The sequence below is a fragment of the Stenella coeruleoalba genome (genome assembly GCF_951394435.1).
Source record: "Stenella coeruleoalba genome assembly, chromosome: 17".
NCBI lineage: Eukaryota > Metazoa > Chordata > Mammalia > Artiodactyla > Delphinidae > Stenella > Stenella coeruleoalba.
The window spans coordinates 65319038-65345362 of NC_137163.1; the positions used below are offsets into that span (position 1 = coordinate 65319038).

A 26325-nucleotide genomic window follows, 5' to 3' on the forward strand; every position below is an offset into this window, starting at 1 on the left:
TGCTAATAGGGATCATTCCTAAGTAACTAGGGATACAGTCATTGAAACTCTGTACTTAACAAAAATCTGCATTTGAAGCAGTTACATGCTGAAGTACCAAGAATTTTCTGCAATGAATGTTAAAGGTTCTGATAAAGGACACAGCAAATGCAGGGCAGGCAATGAAATGAGAGCTGGGGGGCACATGTAGATGTCAACACACAAAGAGACTACCAAATCTAATAGGACCGAGGTGTCCCCTCTACACCAGGCTGAGCATTCTACCGATCATCATGGGGAAAAATTCAAAGTTAGTATCAAAACCCCATAGTATATCATTGGCAGTTGTTAATAGTTGGGTAAATTAACTGTATAGCAGTGGCTCCCAAACTAGTGCTCAACAGATGTGGTTCTAGGAGGTGCATATAATTCTAAGAGGTACTCCACAAAAGAAAAAATATATATGGGGAAAACTCTAATTTCAAAAGACATAGCACTCCAATGTTCACAGCAGCACTATTTATAATAGCCAAGACATGGAAGCAACCTAAATGTCCATTGACAGATAAATGGATAAAGAAGATGTGGTGTGTGCATATATGTATATATATATGTATGTGTGTGTATGTATATATATATGTGTATATATATATATATATATATATATATACACATACACACATACACACACAATGGAATATTACTCAGCCATAAAAAAGAATGAAATAATGCAATTTGCAGCAACATGGATGAGATTATCATACTAGAGATTATCATACTAAGTGAAGTAGGACAGAGAAAGACAAATGTCATATGATATCACTTAAAAGTGGAATCTAAAATATGATACAAATGAACTTTTTTTTTTTTTTTTTTTTTGCGGTACGCGGGCCTCCCACTATTGCGGCTTCTCCCATTGCAGAGCACAGGCTCTGGATGCGCAGGCTCAGCGGCCATGGCTCACGGGCCCAGCCACTCTGCAGCATGTGGGATCTTCCCGGACCGGGGCACGAACCCGTGTCCCCTGCATCGGCAGGCGGACTTTCAACCACTGCGCCACCAGGGAAGCCCTAAATGAACTTACTTATAAAACAGAAACAGACTCACAGACATAGAAAACAAACTTATGGTTACCAAAGGGGAAAGAGGAATGGGGAGGTATAAATTAAGAGTTTGGGATTAGCAGATACAAACTACTATATATAAAATAGATAACCAACGAGGACAAACTGTATAGCACAGGGAACTATATTCAATATCTTGTAATAAGTCATAATGGAAAAGAATATGAAAAAGAATATACATATATGTGTGTGTGTGTGTGTGTGTGTGTGTGTATATATATATATATCTGAATCACTTTGCTGTACACCAGAAGCTAACACAACATTGTAAATCAACTATAGTTCAATAAAAACATTTTGAAAAAAAAAGTATTCTGTGGTCGGCTTAACATAGTAAAGGCCTGAGAGTCCTGACTGAAGAGGAATGCTTAACTTTAACCCAGTTTTCTTACTTTATTTGAATGCTGGTTTCAATAAGCATCCCCCTAAATGAGTTTTTTCAGAACACAATTTGCAATACGTTGCTGTATATTATCTTTAAATAGCTTATAATTTCCCATTTCATAGAATAAATTTATTTTCTTTTTATCCTTTGTAGTCTTAATAAAATCAAAATGTAAAACCCCTCTAGATGTCATTTCATCAAAATGCCTAGATCCGACGGGTGCAAACTATTACTTGCAGGCAAGACTGTGGGTGGCAAGGACAGGTTAAGTAAGCAACACTCCCCTCAGCGCTCTGCCCAGGGCCCTAGGCGCTTCTGGGTGTGTCCCACCCACTTACCTGGAATAGTTCCCTGTGGTGAGACTCAACAGAATTGCTCTTAGGCAGCTCGACTGCTCTTCTAGGTAGTCTGTACTATTCCTTATTTTCCCAAAATTCTAAAATGGGTCACCATCAGGGAAAAAAAATCTTAGGAAAACTTAAAGATTTATCAAATCAGAATTTCTTATTCCCTACCCTAAATACAATTTGGCTAAAATCAATAACGGACTTCTAAGAAATTGAAATACCTATTGCTGTATTATGAAATTAAATAAACACACCTTTCACCAATGGCGTTTTTAATGTATTACAAGGTAATTTTACTTCACTTGATTATTCCAGGGAAGGGGGGTCTGTCTCCACATCCATTTTGAAAGCAAACTATAGGATGGCCCCAAGTTTCTGAGAGTTCCCAGATAGCGCTTTGCAAATGCATAAAATAGACAAGCTTGCTCTCTCCCTCCCTCCCTCTTTCCTTCCCTTTCTCTGTCTCATTCCCCACCACCACATTGCCCTCTCTTTCTCTCTCTCTCTCCCTCTCTCCCGAAACTTCAGGATTTATCGCTCTCTCAGAATTTTTCTCTTGGCTATTATCACTTTCTGTTAAACAGTTGGAAAGCAAACTTGCAATTTGGGTTAAAGTGGAACACGGCTCCATGGAACTGAACCAAAGTGGACAACATTTAGGAAATATTAAATGGCAGAATAACATTTCAGAAATTTTGAAAGCCCAAATTAGTTAAGAATGATAAATATAACTCTGCTTTTATGGAATGCAGGCAAGTTAAATTTCAAAAAGATATAAATTCTTTCCTTTTTGTAGGATTGTATTAAAATAAATGAATTCCAGTTCCATTTTTAAAATTTCCAGATGCTGCCTCAAGCTTCAGACGTCTTTGAAAAGTTGATCACCCTGTGTTTTCATGTCACGGGAGAAGTCCCAGGATGTGAGATTTTATATCAGAGATAATAAGGTTTCTGCTATAAAATACATGTAAATGGGAATTATCAAAATTAAAGTAACTAGCATTAATATACCAATTTATAGTTTATAAAGTATTTTCACTAATATTATATCACTTGATTATCCAAATAGTCCAGGAGGGAAATTAAGCAGGTAATATTATTATTATCTTCTCTGTTTTTCACTGGAGGACATACAGGCAGAGAGGTTACATGACTGGTCCAGAAACACACAGGAATGAGAGGCAAGGATGACCTAAATCCAGGACATCTAACTCCAGAGCCTGCGTTCTTTCCCACTCATTCACTCTCCCACCTGATGGCCTGCTATGGTTCAGAGAGTCACAGCCAGCTATTATCATCAGCTCAGCAAGGAAAGTCTTAACTAGACACTTGGAAAAAGGAGCCACATCACTTTTAAGACTTAAGAACCATAAAATAGCATTTTTATACTGGGAAAGTTTTGTAAACATTTTATTGTATTAAAAAAAATCTTAAAAGCATTAAAGATACTCGTTGCATAACAAGCTGCTATGTTAAACACATTCATTAAGTTAATTTATCTTTTAAAAAGGGCAAATGATACAAATTGTCTCAGTAAGTTGATTTTTATTATATTTTACTTTATTTATTTATTTATTTTTGGCTGTGTTGGGTCTTTGCTGTTGCCCACGAGCTTTCTCTAGTTGCGGCGAGCAGGGGCTACTCTTCATTGCGGTGCGTGGGCTTCTCATTGCAGTGGCTTCTCTTGTTGTGGAGCACAGGCTCTAGGCACCCAGGCTTCAGTAGTTGCGGCACATGGGCTCAGTAGTTGTAGCTCGCGGGCTCTAGAGTGCAGGCTCAGTAGTTGTGGTGCATGGGCTCAGTTGTTCTGCGGCATGTGGGATCTTCCTGGCCCAGGGCTCGAACCTGTGTCCCCTGCATTGGCAGGTGGATTCTTAACCACTGTGCCACCAGGGAAGTCCCAATAAGTTGATTTTTAAAAACACTAATTCTAAATGATTTATATATGCATAAATTTATCATACAATTTATATAAATAATTTGGGGAGTTCTGTGCTCTCTTCCTGCACTCTGCTACTGCTATCAACAGAGTGCTAGTTTCCATATCTGTTAAATTCTGGCTGTTAGCTAATGTTCAAAATTATGTATCAATCAATTATTTGCCATTTTCAACACTACTGATTTTAGGTTTTTAACAATCCTCAATGGGAGAGAGTCACCAAGCAGGCAACAAAATGGGTCCAACAATCATAATCTATTAATTCTCTAAAGCTTATAGATATTATCTAATTTCTTTTTTATTGAGTTATACTTGACATACAATATTATATTAGTTTCAGGTATATGGCATAGTGATTCAATATTATTATACATTATGAAATAATCACCACAAGTCCAGTTACCATCTGTCACCATTATAAATCTGTTACAATATCATTGACTATATTCCCTATATTACAACCCTGTGACTTTATTTTATAGCTGAAGTTTGTACCTCTTAATCCCCTTCACCTATTTCATTTGTCTCCCCACTCTGCTCCCCTCTGGCAACCGAGAGTTTGTTCTCTGAACCTATGAGTCTGTTTCTCTTTGATATTATCTAATTTCTATCAGTTACAAAACTCCAAGCTTGCATTGTTGGGAGAGAGAGAGAATAGATGGTTCTTTAAGAACATGCAATTCATTTATTCATTTGTTTGGCACATACTTATTATGCTGACTGTTAAAGATACTAGTGAAAAGTGGAAGTTTTAAGTGATAAAAACAATGTAAATACATGTTTACTGAGCATGTGTTATGTGTGCACTAAAAGTATGTACATAACCACATCTACAATGCATTAATACCTTATCTATGATTTTCAATTTCTTTAAGTTAGAAAATTAAGGGCATTTTCAAAGCAATCTGAAGGCAGAATCCCTTTAGAATTTTATTATTTATTTTTAGTCTTTTATAGTTTTCTTATGCCTAATTCAACAGCAATTTCTTTTAGCAAACACCTTTATCAAGCCTTTTTAAAGCATTCAACTTGGTTTTAGCACTCCCATTTAGTTGGCTGTTACAATATTCAATTAAATAACATAATGACAATACCAATATGACTGGCATGTAGAAATTTCAGGTAAACTCAGCTGACTCCAGAAAAACATGCAACTTACCCAAGGGGAGTAGACATACCCAGGAGTACCAGGGAGTAGCATGCTACCTACAGTTAGCTTTCAGTGTATCAGAAGCATCAGTGAGTATTATTTCCTGTAAAGGTAATATCAAGCTTCCATTAATCCAGAGAGTCAGTTAAGTGGAGACTGGTCAACATAGCTTCTATTATAGTTGAACTTGAAAGTAAGTTTGCACTTTTTTTCCCCAGGAATAGTGTGTTTGTTTGTTTTTTAAATTGGGGTATAGTTGTTTTACAATGTTGTTTTACTTTCTACTGTACAGTGAAGTGAATCAGCTATATGTATACATATATCCCCTCAGTTTTGGATTTCCTTCCCATTTAGGTCACCACAGAGTACTGAGTAGAGTTCTCTGTGCTATACAGCAGGTTCTCATTAGTTATCTATTTTATACATATTGGTGTATATACATCAATCCTAATCTTCCAATTCATCCCGCCCCCTCCTTCCCCCACCATGTCTGCATGTCCGTTCTCTACATCTGTGTCTCTATTTCTGCCCTGCAAACAGGTTCATCTGTACCATTTTTCTAGATTCCACATATATGCGTTAATATACAATATTTGTTTTTCTCTTTCTGACTTACTTCACTCTGTATGACAGTCTCTAGGTCCATCCATGTTTACAATTAATCTCTAGCCAAGTATGTGATAGTAAATTCAGTGATATCTTGAAAATAGACTACCCATCTCAAAGGTAGATGCCTACATTCTCTCATCGAAAGACATTTGCAGAAGGAGGTTGAAGGAAAAGAAATAGCACCATTGGAACATGCCATTGACAGTTTTGCAAGGTCTGTTTATTTGGTTCTTGTTTTCTTTTTAACCTTTCTATGAGAATTTAATGCTAGATGTTAATATCAAAAAAAAAATTGGTATCTGTATCAGTCAGGATTCTCCAGAGATACAGAAACAATAGGATAGATAGAGAGATGATAGATGGGCAGATACATAGATAGATGATAGATAGATAATAGATAGACAGACATAGATGTTAGAGATAGAAATAGAGATAGAGAAATTTTAAGGAATTGGTCCATGTGATTGTGGAAGCTGGCAAATCCAGAATCTAAATTTTCGGGGCAAGCTGACATGCTGGAAGCTTCAGACAGGCCTTCTGTGTTACAGTCTTGAGGCAGAAGGCAGAATCCTTCTTTGGGAAACCTCCATTTTTGCTTTTCAGGCCTTCAGCCGATTAGATGAGACCCACTCACATTATTGAGGGTAATCTCCTTTACTTAAAGTCAACTGATTTTAAATGTTAATCATATCTAGAAAATACCTTCACAGCAATATCTAGTATTTGACCAAACAACTGGACACCATAACCTAGCCAAGTTGACACAAAGAATTAACCATCACAGTATCCTATATGGCAGAGCACATGGGATGGTTTTAAAACAAAATTGGAATCATTAATTAAGACTTTTCAATCATTTCCATTATCCATATCACCAAAAAAAAGAAAAGAAAAAAGGTTTTCAGTCAAATTAGAGACAAATATTTTCTAAACAATGTCTTTAATCCTATTTTGTGCCCCTGTGCATTTTACCCAATTGGTCTACAGATGGAGGCAATTCGTGGTTTGATAATGCAAATGCTATGCCTTTATTAAAACAAAAAGATGCCCTTGGAAATATGTCTCATCTTTGTTATGTCAGAGGAGGGTAGGATGCTCTCTCCACAATCATCTCAGAAGCTCTAGCAAACTAGAGGAGGCTCACCAAGCATCCAGTTTTCAAGTCTGTTGAACCTCCCCATAGAAATGGGGACAGAAATTTAGAAACTTGGTACCTAAAAGAAAGGAAACAGCTGTCTCTAAGAAGGAAAGAGAGCTGTTATTGGGTGTAGAAAAGTTCCTTCACCCAGACTTGAAAGAAATTAGCTCAAATTCCTCAAGAGAGAAGATTTTAATAAAACTTTAAAAGTTAGCTTATTCTTTGGGAAATCTAAGAAAATAATTGTGACACAAGTGGGGAGAGCCCTCCCTCATTTCTGTGAATGTGACATCCATAGCTCTCTGATGTCTAATAAAGAATTTGGCTGGCCTTTGGCTCCTGAGTTCCTGGGAGGTAACTTCTAAATCCTTGGAATTTCCCAAGTGATAGGAATGTCTTTGTTATCCATGGTGAGCCCTTTGGACCATAACTGAATTTTGGGGGGCTCACCATGCCAGAAAGACCAGTCTTGTCAACACAATGAAACTCCAGTGGAAACTCTGGACATCTGAAGCTCAGGTGAGTTTCCTGATGGATGATACACATTGGTTTTCTAGGAGAGTGGTGCATACTAAAGACACAGAAGCTTTATGCTTGGGACCATTCCAGACCTCACGATATGCATCTCTTCATTTGGCTGGTCTTGATTTGTATCCTTGGTGATAATATTGTATCATAACTATAGCACTTGCCTGAATTCTATGAGTCATTCTAGCAAATCATCAAACCTAAGATGGATAGTGGACACCCCCATATTCATAGTCAGTTGGTGAGAAGTACAGGTGGTCTGGAAAGCCCTCAAGCTTATGGCTGGTGTCTGAAGTAAGGGCAATCTTGATGGAGAACACCCTTTCCCTGTGAAGTCTGCACTAACTCCAGGCAGTTAATGTCAGAATTACATTACACTCTCAAACAGAGAAGACCCAAGGCACTGCCAGGGAAGTGAGGGAGCTGAAGGCACAGGCAAATTTTAGAAATTCAGGGATTTCATCTCACACCATATCAAATGTATGAAAATGTTCTCACAACCCCATATTAAATATCATTTTGCTTTGAAAAATCAAAAGGCTTTTCATAATTTTGTTTTTGAAACATTATCTATAAATAAAACATGTAATTTATTATTTGTTATACTTTCTCAGAAATCATGAATACTTGGAAAATCTTGAGAAGTGAGAAAAATCTAACACAAATTATTTTCACATGTAGTAAATTTGTTATGGATTCTAAATTTAGCCATTAATGAAGGGTATGACATTACATTTTATAGAACTTTCATTAAATTTGTTATTAGTTTCAGTTTTGCAGTTTTCTTATTTTAAAAAAATTAATGTATTTTTTCAGTTCTCAACTGTTTCATAGGCTCTTGTTTTTAATATCTTTATTGGCGTATAAATGCCTTACAATGTTGTCTTAGTTTCTGTTGTACAACAAAGTGAATCAGCTATATGTATACATATGTCCCCATATCCCCTCGCTCTTGAGCCTCCCTCCCATCCTCCCTATCCCACCCCTCTAGGCTGAGTTGATCATAGGCTCTTAAGTCCATGGTAAGTCCCACACTGTCTCCCATGTGTCTAATGGAGAGAATGGTTCTGCTGGGCATCCCAGTGACTCTGTGTGGCGGGAACATGCAGTCAATGTGAAGTCTGTGTCTTCACCAGCTTGAGCCACCATAACAAAACACCTCAGACTGGGTGGTTTAAACAACAGAAATTAACTTTTCATGGTTCTGGAGGCTGGAAATCCAAGATCAAGGTGTCAGCAGATTCTGTTCTTGATAAGAACCTTCTTCCTGGTTTACAGACAGCTGCCTTCTTGCTGTATCCTTGCATGGGGGGGAGAGAGCAAGCACTGTCTCTCTTCCTCTTCTTCTAAAGATGCTAATCCTATTGGATTAGGATCCCACCCCACCTTTATGACTTTATACCTCCTAAAGGCCCTATCTCCAAAGACAGCTACATGGGGGGGTTAAGACTTCAACATATGCATTTTGGTGGGATACAATTTAGTCCTTAAAAGTACAGGATAATCTTTTGGTTATTAATTTATATTTTGTCCTTTCCCTTTTTCCTCTTTCTTCATTTTAAGCAAATAGCCTTTGGGCACCTTCTCCTTTGAAGATTCTGTATTGCAGGACAGAGCAGAAACTGCTTAGAACACACCATCTCTCCTGGCTTTTGTTTTACAGAGTCTTTGTTTACAAGAACTATTTGAGATGATTGAGCTAGAAAAGAAGGGAGAAAGCAAATGGTTTCAACAGAATTAAGAGAGAGATTGCACAGGACAGGGAAGAGAGCAGAGATGATCAGATCCTACAGGATGGTGGCAAGATTTCAGAGGTGATGCCTATGAGGGCAGAGAAATATCCCTGGGTCCCCCTTGACCTGCTGACAGCCAAGATGCCTACCTTTGAAACAGTGAATGGGTCTGAACAGTTACAATAGCAGTGGCAACAATGAAGGACTGAAGACAAGAGGTCCTCCTATTTCTCCAGGCACCAACCATATAAGCCTTCCAGATTCTTGGTACCTCCATGAGAAGGAAGGGAGTGATGGAATTTTTTTTTTTTTTTTTTTTTTGCAGTACGCGGGCCTCTCACTGTTGTGGCCTCTCCCGTTGCGGAGCACAGGCTCCGGACGCGCAAGCTCAGCGGCCATGGCTCACCGGCCCAGCCACTCCGCGGCATGTGGGATCTTTCCACACCGGGGCACGAACCTGTGTCCCCTGCATCAGCAGGCAGACTCTCAACCACTGCGCCACCAGGGAAGCCCAGAGTGATGGAATTTTAATGTCCTACTAGTAGCAGGGTCAGAAAGAAACTTAGAAACTAGAAGTAATTTCGTCCATATGAAATTTAAAGTGATATTTCTTACATACCAAAGTTTGCAGCATAAGCTGCTCTTTTTTCTGAAGATAAAGGGATCATCATTTTGTTGCCAGTGTGATTGTTCCTCAGGCCCTGGATGGCCTTCACCCTAGCTGTGTAGCCTGGTAAGGCCACACTTCAACTTAAGCACCATGTGTTCAATCATTCATTAAACAAGTATTTGTAAAGCACCTACTATGTGCAGAGTACCCTATGCTTATGGTGGGGAAACCTTAATGGGCACAATACCAGCCTGCAAGGCCTCTGCCAGGACACCCAGACATTACATAAGAAATTACAGTAAAATGTAATACAGTTAGTATCGATGCAGGAAGTCCAAGTGTTATGAGTATACAAGGAGACTCGGCACAGCAGTCACAGAGGGTCCCCCACGGGAGGTGGCTAAGATAAAAAGAATGAATAAGAAGTAGCCAGGCAACAAAGAGGAGGGAAAACTAGTTTAGAAAAGGGGAAAGAATTCTATTTTCCAACTCTTGAAGCACCAGTCACCGAAGCCCTTTTGGGTGATCAAATTCAACAATGTGCTCAGTGTAGGAATCCTCTCCACAGTATACTGACACACTGTGGCCCAAAATCTGCTGCAAAAATATGTTCCCTATCTGACTCACATGTATGAGATTCACCACTTCACATTTGAGGATCTAAACTAGAAAAGGTAATGGTGGTTCTTGGATGCAGTGACAATGGATGACAAATAAGCAAAAGCTGACAGCCTGACATGAGGGCTATTACGTGGACACAGAATTATATTGACACAAAGAACAATAATCAGTCCCAATAATGATACCAAGGAAGTAAAAATACCCCTTAGAAAATGTTCTCTTAAAAATAATTGAAATGTAAAAGCTTGGGTCCCACAGTAGCCTAGAAAATTCACATATGTAAAATACTTCCCTCCTAATAATGCCAAATAATATAGTCATTTTTATACATAGCAGTAAAAAAATATGGAAAAGGAGAAAGGGGAATTTGGAAGAATGGCTGTCATCAAAATAAATGAACTTACGAAAGTCAGTGGGTAGGCAGCCTTCTTGGTTCCCAGCTGCATCTCACAGTCAAATCCCAAAGATCCTAAAGGGAGAAAAGGCAACGCAGCTCTTCCCTTTTAATTCAGTCCACGGTCAGACTTCAGCCCATGTGGTTCTGGTCTGACTTTTCTAATGAGTTTATCCTGAAGAGAGAAAATCATTTTGATCTACATTTAGTAAACTTTTTAATCAGTGTGGCTGGTTTTATTACATGGTTTGAATTTTGCTGATCTGTCACCCCAGCTACTATCACACTGTAAAAAAAAAATTTTTTTTAATGGATATAAATTACTAGCTTTCCTGACTCTGAGCTGATTTTATGCTTTTTCACTTCACTAATTCCTGTTAACTTAAGTGTATGAGTTTATCTTATACATTTTCACCACTTAACTCTCCTTATTGAAAGTTAAACTTTGGGCTTGTCAAAAGGAGTATGATCATAAGCTGGTACTCAACGCCCAAAGCAAGCAGCGTTATGAAATTGTACTCTTACGTGCTGGCTTTACATGTTTTTAATCTTGAACTCTAGCTATTAAAATATGTGTAATGCGGTAGTACCTCACCCTCTGACATATGGTGAAGTACAAATCCCAGATTCCCAATTAATACAGAAAGGGAGGGAGAGAAAGAATGAGAGAAACGAAAACAAGAGTCATCCTTCATTTTAAATGCTTCTGTAGCTATCAATGTGCGTGACTTCATCAAAAAATAAAATAAAAAGACTCAGGCACATTGAATCACATTTCCAGGAAGTTTGTCCCTTACACTGCAGGCTAAAACCTGACTAATAGTTATTAAACCAGTCTCTTGTTAAGACTTGGCCATTTCACAATATAAAGGTCATAGTGCAGTTACTCAAAACAAGTGCCCAGTTCCCCTTCTTGAATAAGCTGTTGCCTGGCATTCACAGCTCTGCTGGGATTTTTTTTGTTGCTGTTAATTGGGGTATAGTTGATTTACAATGTTGTGTTAGTTTCAGGTGTACAGTAAGGTGAGTCAGTTATACATATACATATATCCAGTCTCTTTTAGATTCTTTCCCATATAGGTTATTAGAGTATTGAGCAGAGTTCCCTGTGCTATACAGAGGGACCTCTTTCAGGATTTTTTTTGAATTTCAATCATCCTCATAGCATTTTTCCCACCTGCCTTTGCATATCTTTAGCTCATCCTTTCCTATCAAACTTCCAAAGTCAAGCCAAGTTTACCTATAAAGCCTGTGGTAGTAAAGAAGACAATTATTGATCATATGCTTGCCTTCTCCAACTTCCTGACTTAAGTCTCCACCGTTCTGTATTTTCTACAGCATCCTATCTACCCTTCTCAGTAACTGCAGTGGAAAGAGAAAAAGGGCACTTTTCTTCAAATGGATACAGCAAAGTCATGGAAAGGCTCCCATTGGTCAGACGTGGGTCTCTGTCTCTGTACTGTGGCCAGAAGGATGAATGGCTTTGGTGGGCAAGTCTACACATGTCCTGATCTAGAGAAACCCAAAATGTGTGGGGTAAAAACATGCTGTTACCCAAAAGGAAAATCTGTGGGCTGTTTTCAGAAGAGGAAATATATGCTGGGCCAGCAAACACAAATTTATCTACTATGTCTCCTAAGCAAACTTTTTTCTTCCAAGATGCAACTAAAATTTCATTTGATTTAATATATCTCTTGAAACCACATGTTAATATTTATGTATTTAAGGTCACATAAATAAATAAGAAAAAGATAAATAATCTAACAGAAAAATGGGCAAAAAATACAGTTTACAGTGAAAAAAGACAAACACCCAGTAAATATAGGACAAGCTGTTTGGCCTCACGTGTAATAAAATCTAAACAAGAAAGAGATAATGTTCTTCACTTATCAGAAATATAAATCACACAATGCCATTTTTAAATCTTGAAAATGCTTGTAGTTGGAGGATACCCAATACCTGCAACTGGGCATAGGAAACTGCCTTTAGCAGAAGTGTTAAATTGTTGTAAATTGGTAGAGAAGGATCTATCAAATAACTGTCAAAACCAAAATGTCTGATTCAGCAAGCCCTTTGCTAGAAATTTATCTTATTGATACATTTTGCAAAAATTCTCCAAGACATACAAACAGGGATAGTCACTGAAGCATAATTAAACTGCAAACAAACTAACTAACTACGACTAAAAACTACCCAGTGTCCATCAATAGATAACAGGATAACTAAACTATGATACGTCTATAGGACGGAATACGAGGAGGGCATGAAAGAGAACTAAATAGATCTGCTGGTGGAAAAGCTCCCAGATATAGAAGTGGAGAAAAACAAGGGCAGAACAGTGCACTTTGTGTAATAGCTTATGTGTGAAAAGGGAAAGGTTTGATGCATATATGTGGGAATGTGCATATTTTTCTGGAAATAATCAAATGGTAATAGGAATTACCCTGCAAAAAGGGAAAAGGTTCCAACTTTCTATTTTATACACTTCTCTCCTAAGGATACCAAATCTAATGATACACATCTACTAAAGCTGATGTTTCTAACCTTTTTAATGTGTTATTTTGTTGTTTAAAATATCAGGAGGGATTATCTGAATGGAAAGAATACAAATCATTTTTATCTTTTCTTCTTTGTGATTTTCTGATGTGTAAAACGACTAATGGTGTTATATATATAATAATTTACTTAAAAGAAGAATAACTGATGGTGTATTGGTATAACTTGGTGGTATATAAGAAAATAAAATGTAATAAAACAACATAATAATTGGGAGTTTAGGGACTTCCCTGGTGGCACAGTGGTTAAGAATCCACCTGCTTATGCAGGGGATACGGGTTCGAGCCCTAGGTCAAGAAGATCCCACGTGCCGCAGAGCAACTAAGCCTGTGCGCCACAACTACTGAGCCTGTGCTCTAGAGCCCACAAGCCACAACTACTGAGCCCACATGCCGCAACTACTGAAGCCCGAGTGCCTAGAGCCTGTGCTCCGCAACAAGAGGCCACCGCAGTGAGAGGCCCGTGCACCACAACGTAGAGTAGCCCCTGCTCGCCGCAGCTAGAGAAAGCCCATGCTCAGCAATGAGGACCCGACGCAGCCAAAGATGAATAAATAAATAAATAAATAAATGGGAGTTTATTATATAATAGGCAATATACTAAGTACTTCATATACATATGTAAATTTTCATTTAATCCACAGAACATTATGAGATGAGTACTTTTATTATCCTCATTTTACAAATGAGAAAAACGAGACTTAGAGATGCTTAAATAACTTGCCTAAGGTTCCTCATGGAGGGACACAGCAAGATTTAAACCCAGCCACTCTGATTCTAGATCCAGTATACTACCAATGGGTAATATTTTTTTTTATTAATTAATTTATTTATTATTTTTGGCTGCATTGGGGTCTTCGTTGCTGCACGCGGGCTTTCTCTAGCTGCGGCAAGCGGGGGCTACTCTTTGCTGCGATGGGCGGGCTTCTCATCGCAGTGGCTTCTCTTGTTGTGAAGCACGGGCTCTAGGCATGCGGGCTCAGTAGTTGTGGCTCGCGGGCTCTAGAGCACAGGCTCAGTATTTGTGGCGCACGGTCTTAGCTGCTCAACGGCATGTGGGATCTTCCCGGCCCAGGGCTTGAACCCGTGTCCCTTGCATTGGCAGGCAGATTCTTAACCACTGCACCACCAGGGAAGCCCCAACGGGTAATTTATACTGAAAATATAAATATTGCCATAGAAACTGTCATTCCATGGGGCCAGATTATGGAAGAATGTACATTGCCCTATATGCTACTGAGTTTTTAATTTCTAATTCGTCTTTCAAGTTCTATAAACTGAATTTATAGAATTGAGATGACAATAAATCCTACCTTCCCCAGGATGGAGAAAGTCAGATGAGAAGATTAAATACATAACATCCTTTAAAAATCGTGACTGACCCCTCACCTCTAAGGTATTGTTTGTGTACAATAAGCCCCCCGAAGGACTGCAGGCTGACAGATGAGTGACCATGCACTTCTGAACTGGGGGAGGGACTTCCAAACGGGGGAACAAGGCTGCTTGCTTTTAGCAGGCTTCACCTGGGAATCGCGCTGGGTTTCAGCTCCTTGAGCCCAGACTATGAGGTAATGGTCTGACCCTCATTTTGATGCACATAAAATCCAAGGAGGTTAACTAATTTCCCTAAGGTCACACGGAAGCCGCTGGTGAGGTTGGAACTGAAACAGAAGTTTCTTAATTCCCAGCCACTACGATGCTCCCGAGATAAGCTCTTGTTGAAGAAATTACACAGTGACACAAGTGCACTTTACAATCCCCTGAGAAGAGTCCCCAGAAGCAAAATATTTCATTTTAAATTGGAAAAATCTGACTTACAAAAGGCTGATGTCTTCTCCAGCCGGCAAATTATGCATCTCAAAGAATCTCTCAGGAAAGTCCCCTAAACATTCTACATAGCCCACCTCATCTCTAGCAACTAACCTGAAAGATGAGTAAAGAACAGACAGTACTGCTCTCTGGCTGGCAAATGTGTAAGGGCTTATGTAGGAGAAACTGTTTCCCTGAAAGCATCGATTTGGTATGTGAGTGTAAATGACTAATATTTTTTTTTCCAACAAACAACAAATATTTACTGAGTGCCTATTATGTGCCAGGCACTGTTCTGCCTGGAGCTGTATGACACGGTGAGTGTCATGGAGCCCCATGACACTCACTGATGGGAAATGAACCTGAGGGTTGAGCCTGTGGAAGTCTGCTCAAGGTCAGCTGCTTTTCCTAAGGGTCACTAACCTCAGATCCCTAAATAAGGAGACCACTTTACAAGTCATTAAAATAATTACTGTGATGGGAAACAATGCAAAGTAGTTTAGCACAGGTCCACCTTAGAAAATCTGCATCGAGCAAATACGATCCCGCTGCAAAAATGACTTCTGCAGGGTAAACATTTGCAGACATATAGGTGGGGGAGGGAGGGAAGGAGCTGATCCACACCCACGTGGTTACTCTCTGGGAAGAGAGTAGGCAGGGAGACTCCATCCCTTTCCCATCCCTAACCCCAACCCTTCCAAAATACCAGACAGAACTATAAGGCTCTTCTCTCCCAGTGTAAACAGTAAGTCCCAGGCTACACAAGCTGGGAGTGAGATTGAAGGGCACTGGTCATTCAAACGTAAGCCAAACATGGCCAGACAGCCTACCCTGCTCTCACCCAGGACCATGTTTGCAAAAGGAAGATACCCACCCCACTCCAACAGCATACAAAATTCTGTGGATTTTGCCCTAAGGTTGTGGAGAAACAGGAGACGTGATTACCTCCCACTTGGTTCTTTAAACACCTATTTCATTCCCCAAATTTCCACTTTCCACAACAATTGCTACAACTCTTCCCCTAAAAAAGGCCTCCAGCCAAGCTCTCTTTCACACCTCTGGGCTCTTCCTCAGCTTCTTTTCCTGCCTTGATTCTTCCTATTTGCATCTCCATCCTCTTGCCTCACAGGACTTTCCCATATCCCTGGGATCCGATCAATCAGCCAGCAGAGACAGAGGCCAAGACAGGGACAGCCAAGGGGAGGAGAGGTGACCAGAGTCCAAATCAGTGAAGAGGGCAGAGCCTCCTGAACTAGGCGGGCTTGAAGCTGAAGCAGGACCCACCCTGCTAACCCATCAGGAGGGAAACCTAACCACAGAGCTAGTACTTATGCCTCCTGCCCCACAGTTCCCTGGAACGGAAATAGTAATTGTATCAACTAAAATCAGTCACAATGAGTAAAGTGCTTAGCACAGAGCCTAGTGTTTAGTAAGTGCTCAGTTAATGCCTGCTCCTATCATTATTCTCCTATGCCCAGACCCCATCCCTTCCTGTATCAAAGGCTAATGTAGTTGAAGGAAGGAAAATGCTGAAAAGCATTACTTTCCTGTAATGCAGCGGTTCTCACACTGTGGCTAAGGACTAATTTTATTTTTAATTTCCTATCTGTCCTGGTTCTACTGCCTGTGTCTAGAATGCAGCTCATACCACATGCAACTCATTAGGTGAATCTGACAACGAGTGAGCAAGTTAAACCCTATTCACCGAGATGAGTTCACCAAACTTGAGTTCATCCAGCTTGGGTGGCAGAGCCATGTCACATTGTTAAAAATGTTTCTAAACACTTGGTCTCAATTTCTGTCATGGACCAGTAAAGAAAGCATTCTCAGACCCCATTTTGAGTCGTGGTGGGCAGTGACTGGCTAGAGCTCTTAAGCAGAGTTCCACCAGGCTGGATTACTCTGAGTTCCAGAAATCTTTGAAAATGTACTTACCCTTAGAGACAACTAATACAACTCCACCCATTTCTTCAAGGAACCAGAGGTGTGCTTACCAACCGAAATTCCATGACCCTGTCTCCAACCCAGGCCTTTGGCTAAACAGTCTGTGAAGTGGTCAAAGTCCCCATGGGCCCCATGCTTCTTCTGGTGCCTAGTACCTCTATCTCCCTACACTTTCCCCCAGCCCAACCTAGCACAGAAATGCACTGAAGCAAAGAAAACCCCACTCTCACAAGAAAGCCATTTGATAAACTAATTCATGCTATTATATTAGGAACTTGATAGGAAAAGGGAAGGAGGGAGCTAAGAAAGGGATATGAATTGCAAAATAGTAGTAAAGGAAGAATAATGCTTCATATAAAGAAACAGACAGACAGTTGCAAGTATTAGTGAGAATGTGGAGAAACTGGAACCTTTTTGCTAGTGCAAATGTAAAATGGTGTAGCTCTCTGGAAGACAGTCTGGCATTTCTTCAAAATGTTAGACACAGAGTTACCTAGAAATTCTGTTTTTAAGTATCTACCCAAGAGAAATAAAACTACATGTCCACACAGGAAAAAACCTGTACATAAATGTTTAAAGCAGCATTACAAAGAGCCAAAAAGTAGAAACAACCCACTGTCTCTTCACTGATGAATAAGAAAATAAAATGTGCTATAATCACACAATGGAATAGTATTCAGCAATGAAAAGAAATGAGGTCCTGATACATGTGACAAAACGGATAAAACTTGAAAACGTGCTAAGTGAAAAAAGACAGTCACAAAAGGCCACATATCGTATTATCCCATTTATATGAAATGTCCAGCACAGGCAAATCTATAGAGATGGAAAGTAGCTTCGTGCTTGCCTACAGCTTGGGGTAGAAAGGAATGAGGAGGGACTGCTAAGGGTATGGGCTTTTTTCTTTTCTTTTTTTTTTTTTTTTTGCGGTACGCAGGCCTCACTGTTGTGGCCTCTCCCATTGCGGAGCACAGGCTGCGGACACGCAGGCTCAGCGGCCATGGCTCACGGGCCCAGACACTCCGCGGCACGTGGGATCCTCCCGGACTGGGGCACGAACCCGTGTCCCCTGCATCGGCAGGAGGACTCTCAATCGCTGCGCCACCAGGGAAGCCCTGGGCTTTTTTCTTTAGGGGAACAAAAAAGATCTAAAATTAGGTTGTGGTCATGGTTGCATAATCCTGTGAATATAGTAAAAAAACATTGATTGTACACTTTAAATGGATGAATTATATGTTTGTTAATTATATCTAAAGAAAGCTTTTCAAACAACTAAAAATGTTAGCATTGAGAAAAATCTGGTAATGATGAGATTTCATACTTCAGTTGGGGGACAGGTTTGGGAGAATGATGAAGATACTTCCAGAAGCTTAACACCATGTAGGGATAACTCTTATGTAGAATACATGTCAATAAAATTTTTAAATTGCATAGACAGAAAGATTGGAGTACCTTCCCTTACACTGCGACTGTTTTGTGAAAGTTTTTTTTTTTCTCACACCAACTCTTCTTTACTTAAAATGCTCTCCTTTTTTTTTTTCCATTTTATAATGGAAAAGCATGATTCCAAAACAGACAGGAAAGTGCTCTATACACCTGACCCTAATGTATCCACACGTGTTGACTCATGTTAACATGAAAATCTAGCTCTTGAAAGTGTTGAACATCACTAATCATTAGAGAAATGCAAATCAAAACTACAATGAGGTATCACCTCACACCAGTCAGAAAGGCCAGTATCAGAAAATCTACAAACGGGGGCTTCCTTGGTGGCGCAGTGGTTGGGAGTCCGCCTGCCGTTGCAGGGGACACGGTTCGTGCCCTGGTCCGGGAAGATCCCACATGCCGCGGAGCAGCTGGGCCCGTGAGCCATGGCCGCTGAGCCTGCGCGTCCGGAGCCTGCGCTCCGCAACGTGAGAGGCCACAGCAGTGAGAGGCCCGCGTACCGCAAAAAAAAAAAAAAAAATCTACAAACAATAAATGCTAGAGAGGGTGTGGAGAAAAGGGAACCCTCTTGCACTGTTGGTGGGAATGTAAATTGATACAGCCACTATGGAGAACAGTATGGAGGTTCCTTAAAAGACTAAAACTAGAACTACCAAACGACCCAGCAATCCCACTACTGGGCATATACCCTGAGAAAACCACAATTCAAAAAGGGTCATGTACCACAATGTTCATTGCAGCTCTATTTACAATAGCCAGGACATGGAAGCAAGCTAAATGTCTATCGACAGATGAATGGATAAAGAAGATGTGGCACATATATACAATGGAATATTACTCAGCCATAAAAAGAAACGAAATTGAGTTATTTGTAGTGAGGTGGATGGACCTAGAGACTGTCATACAGAGTGAAGTAAGTCAGAAAGAGAAAAACAAATACCGTATGCTAACACATATATATGGAATCTAAAAAAAAAATGGTTCTGATGAACCTAGGGGGCAGGGCAGGAATAAAGATGCAGACGTAGAGAATGGACTTGAGGACATGGGGAGGGCGACAGGTAAGCTGGGATGAAGTGAGAGAGTAGCACTGACATACATACACTACCAAATGTAAAATAGATAGCTAGTGGGAAGCAGCTGCATCCCACGGGGAGATCAGCTCTGTGCTTTGTGACCACCTAGAGGGGTGGGAGGGAGATGCAAAAGGGAGCGGGTATGGGGATATATGTATATGTATAGCTGATTCACTTTGTTATACAACAGAAACTAACGCAACATTATAAAGCAATAAAGATGTTTAAAAAAATTTTTTTAATTAAAAAAAGAAAGTGTTGAAGACGCATTGTTTCTAGCAGACAGGGGTTGCCTTCTCTTCCCTTCCAGAAGTTGCTAATGAGTTATAGGCCACAGGGGCTGGACACTGGGAGGTCCTACAGGAAGAAAACCTCCCATGATGCTCCAGAGACTCCTGTATCAGAGCCAGGGCAGGGCTGTCTATTTACTCCTTTCAGAGACAACTTGTTCTGACAGTTGGGTTTATAAGTCTAGGTCCACTTAACCTGCCAAGGGAGATGCTGGAGGGAGGGTTCACTTGGGATTCATTTTGCGGTGGCCTTTTAAGTCTCTACCCTGGCAAAGAGAGGTTCTGCTGGAGGCTTTGTGTTTGCTTTTTCACGGCACTCCTCTCCCTTCCAAAACTCACTTCTCTCGTCTTCTATCTATATAATGTCCTCACACAAATGACAAACTTCAGGTACACATAACTGCTGTGCTATTTACAGATCATTTGCAATGTAAATACGATGAGCTCAAGAGTATTCTTGTGTAAAGTGCTAACAGATATTTGTTCTGCTGAGGAGAGACCCAGCCCCCCTGGCCAAGAACTGCCTCCGGGCTCTGACTCTGTGTTCCCCTCACACTTTGGCAGCTGGGACAGCTGACCTCCTAACTCAGTGAAATCGAAAAACGACTTAGTCACAAATGGATATTTAAACAGGTTCATTCCTTGGTTTCTCTCGGAGTCTGTGCTTCTAAAACGGAACTTAGTTTAGGAATAAACCTGTGCTTTCCTTCATGTCCTGGCTGGGTCAGAGCAGCCCATACCTGAAGCTGTCCTAAAGTAGTAGTGACCACTGTTTGCTGAGCCCTCCAGACCCTCTCCTGAACCCATGGTGCTGAAGACATCCTGGGGTCAAGGTTCCACTAAAAGCCACAGTGAAATCTCCCGAGGAAAGGAAATGACAGGGGTAAGTTCCTGAATGACATCAGTCTGGGGAAGAGCTTCTCCACAAGTGAAATACCAAAGTATGCTCCGTCGGTATGGGGCTGGGGAGGGAAGGTTGGTTCCAAATCCGTGGATGCTCAAGCCCCTTATGTAAAATGTCAAGGTACAGCCTGCCCTCCCTCCATGTCCGTGAGTGTGGAACCCGCGGGTCAGGGCTGCTGACTGTATCACGACACTTTGTGGCCTCCCATTGCTCACGGGCTGTGCTCTAGGTGTTGTGACGCACCCCCAATCACTCTAACGCACTCCCTCTCCCTCTCTCTCTAAGACCCAGCCGCGCTCCCTACACACCCTCCCAGAACAAGGTCTGAGCTGCCTGCACCTCGTTTTGCCTCTTCTCTCTGCTTAGATAATACCATGCCATCCTTCAGATCTCGGCCCAAGAGTCAATTCCTCAGGAATTGTTATAATTTTGCAGCTGTCTATTTGATTGTCTCTCTCCCATGATAAAATTGTAAGCCCCTGAGGGCAAGGGCTGGATGGAAATATTTTCTCTCCGCACCTTGCCTTCAACAGTGTCTGGGGCATACTAGACATGTAATACGCATTAAATGAATGAATAAATGAAACTAAGACTCAACTCAGGTCGGTCACTTCTAAAACATGTTTTCTTAAATGGACATTTGCTGGAAAGAGAAAGCCCAGTCACAGAAAGAGTTAGGGGAAGGTCACTCAAGGTGAAGGGATTACCCAGTCCAGAGAACCGCATGTTTAAGGAACAGAAAGGCAGTCAGTGAGCAAGGGGGTGTGACTGGAGGCCACAGGGACTGCAGGCTCTGCTACTTACTAGCTGTGTGACCTCAGCCTCTCAAAGCCTCATCTAAAAATGAGGAGAACACCTACTTTATAGCATTGTTATAAAAATTATATAAAATAATCCATGAAAGTACTTAGCCTGGCACCTAGTAAAAAGTAACTAAAACTAATGTCTTGCAGGATCTGAGACCTTCAAAATATACAGACCTTTATCTAAGAGAGATTTTCTTTCTCTTTCTCCCCTTCCCCTGCCCCCTCTCTTCCCCCCCACCGACCCCCACCCCCCACCCCCGCTTTACTCCACCCCCTCCCTCTCTTTCTGTCTCTCTTCTGTCACTCTCTCCGTCTCATCATCTCCCAACCTACTGGAGTATATTTGCAGATTCACTGGTTGTGACCTCGACATTGCCCACATTCCCACTCCACCACATCCCCCATCACACGCACACAGGCACACACACACACACACACACAGATATACTCTGTGGCAATGTAATCCCTATAAATTCCAGGTTCCTGTGCTGTTTAGCTGATCACTGCTTTAAAATAAATCTAAAAGACAGAAAGAAACACACTAAATCCTCATTTAACTTTGCCGAGGTGTTTTTAACTTTTATCTTCAAATATCTGGGACTTCAAAGTTTCTCTGTACATGCAGTTTAGGAAAAAAGGCAAACGAACACAGAAAGCATCAATAAGAAAAACAGTTTATTTGGCAATGGTGCAGAAATAGGCTGCCTGAGGCTACTACTCATGAAAATACATCAAAAAGAGAGCCCAGAAAAGCCTTCAACTATCAGGTAAAAGGATATAAAAGTCCTGCCTTTTCACATTTGTAAATATTCAGGGAAAATTTTTTTAACTTAAATATGACGGAGACATCCTAGTCTATACATGTTTGGGGGGCGTACCAGCAGCACGCCCGTCATCTCTAAGGGTGGATTGTCAATACTCCATATCAGTTTTCTTCAGTTAAATAGCTAGTGGTAGCAGAAAACTTCAGTTTAAAGCTCATGGGTTTTCCTATTTGCTGCTCTAGGAGCCCATAAACATATGTATCTTTGGAAAACTATCATGTGTTTTCAACTTCCTGAAGAATTCTTGTAAAATATAACTGAACCACATTACCCTTTGTCCTGAGCTTTTATTCCACTAATGGACAAATTGGGAGGAGGCTGAGAACAAATGTGCTATTAATTACCCAGATGGCTTTTTAATAGAACCTTGGATTATTCTTCAGCCACTAAACATTGTCCAGAAATTTCTTAATAATGCTGGTGTGCAAGGCATTCCTTCCAGGAGAATAAAGATCTCATTGACTGGCAGGCTCAGTTATGTCAGGTTACTTTAGGAGACGGTGGACAAAAGGTGGGTATTGTATAGACCAGAGAGAATGACAGACCATATCTGAGCTGCCCAGTCTCCCCAGCAATGACAGATTTTCTAATTCACTGCAGATTCTCACAAAAGTGGGTGGTCAGCTCTGGAGAGAACCAACAGTGGGTCTATTGATTCTGGGTGGGAGCAACATAATTCTGAATTAACCTGAATTGATTCAATACAACAGAGAGCCTTGGTATCGGATTAAAATTAGGATTAATACATTAAATGTTAGGTCAGAATGTTAAGTCCCAGTGCTGAAAGACCTACATGAAGTTAAGTCAAAGCTCACACAGGCAGGTATTTTACCCAGAAGATAATTTGTACTTTTAGACTCTAGAAATACATCACTCAAAATCCACTGGCACAGATGAAGCCTTTTGTGATACTGTGTGTTCTGTTATGGGTTTTTTCCTGCTTTGGTTATAAACAGGCATTTTGAATGTGTGCCTCTTAAGTTCATCATCTATCTGTCTATATATAGATAGATAGATAGATGATGAATGGGAGAGAGAGAAGCTTTCATCTGACACAGTAATGATTGAGAGACAGCCTGGCTCACTTTTTGTTCCCGCTTTTGTAAAATTATCTCGCCAGGGGCAAAATCTGCTTCGGGCTTTCCAAGTAGACAGCAATTAACTTTCACTGTGCTCTTTTGCAGACGCATGCTCCTGTTGTTAAATCATGAAGGATGCAAACTACCATTTTGAATATGTTTTCCCAACCATGAAATGAAGGTATTTATATTTAGGAAAATAAGAATAAATCTAAATACCTCACAGTTTCCTGGAGTAATTATTTTTTTTCTTTTTTTAACCAAGACCGATTGAATTTATTTTTAATAAGAATTGTGTATACTTAAGGTTTACAATATGACGATTTGATATACATATACATAGTGAAATGATTACTACAGTCAAGCCAATTAACGTATCATCTCCTCACATAGTTACCTTTTGTGTGTGTGCATGATAAGAGCACCTAAACTCTATTCTCTTAGCAAATTTCCAGTATTCAATACAGTATTATTAACTATAGTCATCATGCTGTACATTAGATCTCCTGGAGTAATTATTTTAACACAAATTTTAAACCATCTTGATTTTCAAACCATATTAAAAAATATACAAGTAGCTACGTTTACAGAAAAGAATATGAACATTTGTTGCAAAATACAACTCCTAGTGCAACAAAGAGTTCCCAGATGAGCTGAGGTAACACTAAAGTATCTGAAAGCAATAAAACTAAAGGTGAGGTTTTGCTGAAGAATGTTAAATATTTTCTTAAATATTTAACATCACTTGGATACCTTCCTCTCACTGTATGATTTGTCTTGACTAAAAGAATGACGAGATAAAGGATCGAAATGACCTTTAACAGTTATCTAACACATTTAAGAGTACTTCTTTCATTTAAAAAAATGAGATGCTTATACTTAAATCTTGATAATTTATAAAATACACCTCTTAGTCTGGCTCTTTCTTTTGACCTTCCTCTATTCTCTTTGTCATGTGATCACCCTAAAATGTAATCAATAAGGGAATTTTTAATAAATTTGAGACGACTTCGTCACATCGTCATTTAAAAGCATCACTTGTTAGCAGTCATAACGGTGAGTACATTCTGCCTTCACCTAGTCAGGATATATGTTCAGGTCTTCAGATGGACTTGATCTTAAGTAACTTCTGATTTATAGTTTCAGTTTGGGGTTTACCTGCCAGGGGCTCTTTGCCAAGTCTTACTAACTGAAAAAGAGTTTCCGTTTCGATCCGAGTTTGTTTTCTCAGTGCTGCCTCCGGCCCCTATTTCTGGCACCTGCACACTGTCCCCTAGTGGCAGAAACTAGACCCTACACAATCTCTTGAGCTTCAAATTATACCCCTTCCAGCTTTCAGCTGAAGTTCTCAACTTCCCTTCCTGAACCATTCTGTATTAAAACCCATCGGTCTTGCATCCCATTCTCAGCGTCCTGATGGGTAATTCAGTTAACTAATTTAACATAAGTTGTGAATGTGAATTTCCATTCCCTCCCCCAGTGTTGCAACGTTTTACATCAAAGGAGTGTGTCATATGTACCTGGACAGAGGAAAAACTTTTGAGAAGCGGACCTTCGCAGGCAGATCACATCACAGAGGTCTTCCATTCAACATACTCCTAAGACTGGCCTGAACTAATGACACTTCCTAGAGTCGTATAATAAGAACAAGAGCTTTAGAATTAGGCTCCAGTTTAATCCTGAATTCTTGGTTTACTAGCACTGTGGTCAGAGAAGTAACTTCTCATCCTGAGTTCTCAGTTTGCCTATTTGTAAAACAAGGACAATGATATTTTCCTCTGAAGGACTGTTGTAGGGACTATAGATGCAAAGCACCTGGAATATAAGTTCTCAAATAAATGTTTGACGTTATTCTTTCCAATGGAGAGATGGGGTCACCTATTTATGATGATCTTTTTTTTTTTCCAAAAACTAAGTATTCAGGACATGAAAAGTGTAAATGACATAGGACAAAAGGACAAAAATATCTGAGGTAAAGATTGTCCCCCCCCAAACTCTGAGTCTTAGAGGTAAGATGTCTGTAGTGTCTGCTACACTCTTGGAAAAGTGTTACTTGGGAGTTGGAGGATGCCTTACACAGGATAGAGCTAGAGCACAAAGTACAAAATGGCATGTCTGTTTTTCAGTTGTAGTAAGTCTGAGGGCTGCTGAGCGTAGCTTCCAAAAGAAGGCTAGTTAACACCAAATCAGATTTCTAAATAAGCCCAGAGAACAGGCGACTCTGACAAACGCACAAGTGTTCAGAAGATGTTTGTTTACACAGACATCGTCTAACACTGCAAATAAGATAATAAGAATGCACACTCCTTTGCAGCAGTCATAAAAGCTAGAATGGAGTTAGGTAGTGTCTAGACGCCTTTGATCAAAAAGCAGGGATTAGTGGTTGCTGAATTTACTAACACAATTTTCTTTCCTTTTCTCCAATTATTTCTATTTCCAGCCTTCACTTTTAGGATTTAGTTACAGCATCTTGCACTGCTTAGTCAGCAGACATGTGCCATTTGGGGGATGCCATGATTCCCCTTTTTCAAAATTAAATTTTGAAGCCAGAAGTGTCAAGTTTCATTTCTCATGTAATTCTATGAGACTTTACTCAGCATTATAAGACCAAGTCAGTACCCAATGGTTGTCATTTTTCCAGGCATCAAGCATACACTGAGTCATGCCCAAGGTCTTGCTATAAATTATTTGCCCATGCACTATCTACTACAAACCTTTATCAGTTAAGTAAACACTCAACAATAAAACATGGAGAGATACACGCTAAGATCCATAATAAATGTAGAGTTTAGTTAGAGAAATTCAATATACGCAAATTAACAATGATGAAGTCTTATGGTATAAATTATACCAAAACATCACTGTAACACTTTTTAATCATTAAGTGTTCCTTAAGAGAATAATCTGTACCGAAGGCCATGCTGGCAGATATTTTCTCTTCCTGCATTGCTTGTTTCACGTAATGTTGAATTCCCAACAGATCAGGATTTAATAACAGACCATCCATCATAGGTGGCCCTGCATTTGCAATTGTC

The 26325-nt window shown here is 40.1% G+C and overlaps 1 protein-coding gene across 13 annotated transcripts in view; it reads right to left on the reverse strand.

The window, feature by feature from the left end:
• XKR9 (XK related 9) overlaps positions 1-26325 on the reverse strand; it is a 207568-nt gene that overhangs the window by 22825 nt on the left and 158418 nt on the right. For 12 of the 13 annotated variants that reach the window (XM_079902500.1, XM_079902496.1, XM_079902501.1 and 9 more), the window contains 2 exons: positions 10568-10732; positions 4965-5027 (listed from right to left, as the gene is read on the reverse strand). The gene's annotated coding sequence lies outside the window, so the exon portion shown is untranslated. Of the gene's footprint in view, positions 1-4964; positions 5028-10567; positions 10733-26325 lie in introns of those variants that run through there. The other variant, XM_079902495.1, reaches the window with a different exon arrangement.